This window comes from Tursiops truncatus, chromosome X, assembly GCF_011762595.2.
Source record: "Tursiops truncatus isolate mTurTru1 chromosome X, mTurTru1.mat.Y, whole genome shotgun sequence".
Lineage (NCBI taxonomy): Eukaryota > Metazoa > Chordata > Mammalia > Artiodactyla > Delphinidae > Tursiops > Tursiops truncatus.
In genome coordinates, this window is record NC_047055.1 from 81,538,154 (window position 1) to 81,542,023 (window position 3,870).

The window sequence follows — 3,870 nt, forward strand, 5'->3', positions numbered from 1 at the left end:
AAGCAGAGACTGATATCAAATCTGGGAGAAACCCAAGTACCTCAGGACTTCTGCTACAGCACCTCAGGATCTGCCCCTATCCTAATAAGGCAGTGACAGCCATTGAGCAAAGCAGATGCCCCAGCTTGAACATGACCCTTTCTCTAGCCCATCAAACTCCAGTGTGAGCTCCCACCAAGGCACTGGCTGCCAGCACACCCTGGGGGAAGATTCAGCCCATGCCTACTTCAGATACAGCTCTCCCACCAAAGCCACTGGATACACACAACCTGCACAGTGATGCTCCAACAAAAGAACACACATTGTAAGACCAGGATAGGTAACTGTTTCACCTAATTTCATAGAGACAGAGAAAGTTAAACAAAATGAGAAGACCAAAGAATATGTTTCTAATTGAAAAACAAGAAAAAAAAACCTGTGGGGAATACCCTAATGAAACAGAGATAAATAACTTACCTGAAAAGAATTCAAAGCAATAGTACTAAGAATGCTAACTGAAAATGTGATAAGAAGAGATGTACACAGTGAGAATTTTAACAAATTTAACAAATTTAACAAATTTAACTACAAAAAGCATCCAATCAGAGCTGAAGTAGGCAATAACTGAAATGAAAAGTACACTAAAGGGAATTAAGAAGAGATTAATTGATACAATCTTCTGTATCTCTTCTTACACATAAGCAAGCTGGAAGATAGAAATATGGATATCAACTAACCAGAACTGCAGAAAAAAAAAAACCCAAAACAAAAATAACACAAAACAAAATCACCAACAGAAAACCCCAACAATTATTTAAAACATGAGTATAGTTTAAGGGGCCACTGGGACAACATTAATCATACTAACATTCACAGTATATAGGTTCTAGAAGGAGAAGAGAAGAACAATAGGTCAAAAATGTATTTGTTGAAATTTTGGCTGAAAACCTCCCACACCAAAAAGGGAACAGATATTCAGGGACAGGACACACAGAGAGTCTCAAACAATACAAACCCAAGAGACTCAAACTGACAGATAAATAAAATGGGAAATGTTTATGATAAGAGAGAATTGTAAAGGCAGCAAGAGAAAAACAAAGTCAAATTCAGGTGAACCCCCATAAAGCCATCAGCTGATTTTTCAGCAGAAACTTTGCAGGCAAGAAGGGAGTGTCATGACATATTCAAAGTTCTAAAAGAAAAAAAAAAAAAACCCCTACAACCTAGGATACTCTACCCAGCAAATTTATCATTCAGAATTGAAGAAGAGAAGACAGAGTTTCCCAGAGAAGCCAAAACTAAAAGAGTTCATCAATACTAAACTGATCTTTCAAGAAGTGTTAAAGGGTTTACTTAAATGAAAAAGAGAAGGATACAAAAAGAAATAAAAAATTACAGGAAGGCAAACTCCTCACTGATAAAAGAAAATGTATAGTAATGGCTATGTATCAACCACTTAAGCTAGTAGGAAGGTTAAAAACATAAATTGTAAAATCAAGTATAACTATAATAAACAGTCAAGGGGTAGACATGAAGATAAAAATATGACATTAGCAACACAAAAACTGTGTGTGGGATAAAAATATAGAGCATTCAGAATGTGTTTGAACCTAAAGGATTATCAGTTTAAAACAAGTAGATGTTGAAATATGTAAGTTCCATGGTAACCATAAATCAAAAAACTACAACAAATACACAAAAACGTCAGAGAAAAGGAAACAAACAACACTAACTAAAATTGTCAAACTACAGGGGAAGAAACTAAGAAAAGAAGAGAAGAACAGAGGTGAACTACAAAAACAACCAGAAAACAAGTAACAAAATGGCAATAAGTATATACCTATCAATAATCACTTTAAATGCCAACAAACTCATGCTGCAATCAAAAGACATAGGTTAGCTTATTGGATAAAAAAAGACACATCTATATCCTGCCTATAAGAGACTCACTTCAGAGCTAAAGACACACAGACAGTGATTGTATCTTTAAAAGAAGATAAAGCTGAAGTAACAATTCTCATAACAGACAATGGATATTTTTAAACAAAGTGTATAGAGAAAAGACAAAGAAGGACATCACACAATCATAAAGGGAAAAGTTCAAGAAGAGCATGTAAGATTTGTAAACATATATATACCTAAAATAGGGGCACCTAAATATGTAAAGCCAATATTAACAGACATAAAGGAAGAAATTAACAGTAATACAATAATAATAGGGGACTTTAGGGAATTCCCTGGTGGTCCAGTGGTTTGAATTCACCGCTTTCACAGTTGGGGCCTGGGTTTAATCCCTGGTCAGTGAACTAAGATCCTGCAAGCCACGTGGCACTGACCCCCCCCCAAACAATAATAATAATAGGGGACTTTAACAGCCCCACTTACATCAGTGGACAGATAATCCAGACAGAAAATAATGAGGAAACAGTGGCCTTACATTACACATTAGAACAGTTGGACTTATTGGATATCTATATAATATTCCATCCAAACACAGCAGAATACACTTGTTTTAAGTGCACATGGAACAGTCTGCAGGATAGATCACTTACTAGACAGCAGAACAAGTCTCAACAAATTTATGTGGATAGAAATTATATCAAGCAATTTTTCCAAACATAACAGTATGAAACTAGAAATTAATTACAGAAAGAAAAATGAGAAAAACACAAACAGGAGATAAAACAACATGCTACTGAAAAACCAAGAAATCTTCAAAGAAATCAAAAGAAAAAAATTTGAGAAAAATGAAAATTAAAACACAACTTTCCAAATTCAATGGGATGTAGCAAATGCAGTTCTAAGAGCAACACAGGCCTACCTCAAGAAGCAGGAAAAAGAAAGACTCAAAAAAAAAAACTTAACCAGCCACCTAAAGGAATTAGAAAAAGAAGAACTAACAAAGCTCAAAGTCAGCAGAAGGAATGTAATAATAAAGATCAGAGCAGAAATAAGTAAGAGATCAAAAATATACAATAGGGCTTCCCTGGTTGGCACAGTGGTTGAGAGTCCGCCTGCCGATGCAGGGGACGCGGGTTCGTGCCCCGGTCCAGGAGGATCCCACGTGCCATGGAGCGGCTGAGCCTGTGAGCCATGGCCGCCGAGCCTGCGTGTCTGTAGCCTGTGCTCCGCAATGGGAGAGGCCACGATGGTGAGAGGCCCGCGTACCACACACACACACTATATATATATATATATATATATATATATATATATACACACAATAGAAAAATCAACAAAACTACAAACACACGAGTGGTGTTTTTGAAATGATAAAAAAAATTGACTTTAATCAGGCTCATTAAGAAAGAAAGTGGACTCAAATAAACAAAATGTGAAATGAAACAGAGAGATTACAATCCATATAACAGAAATACAATCATAAAAATATAGTACAAATAGTTAAATGCCAACAAATTGGAAACCTATATGAAATGGATAAATTATTATTAACATACAATCTTCCAAGACTGAATCAAGAAGAAATAGATCATCTGTACAAACCAACTACATGTATTAAAATTGAATCATAAATCAAAAACTCCCAACAATAATGCAGACTCCAACAACTTCACAGATGAACTCTACCAAACGTAGAAAAAAACTAGACAGCTACTTGTCAAAGAATGAATTTAGAACATTTTCTCAGACTATGTACAAAATAAGCCCCAAAGGTGTAAAGACCTGAATGTAACATTGGAAACCATCAATCTTCTAAAGTAAAACATAGGCTATACACTCTGACATAAGTTTTAAGTTTTTTTTTAATCTGTCTCCTCAGGCAACAGAAAGAAAAGCAAAAATAAACAAAATGACCAAATTAAATTTAAAAACTTTTGCACAGCAAAGGAAACCATCAAGAAAACAAAAAGACAACCTAGTGAATGGGAG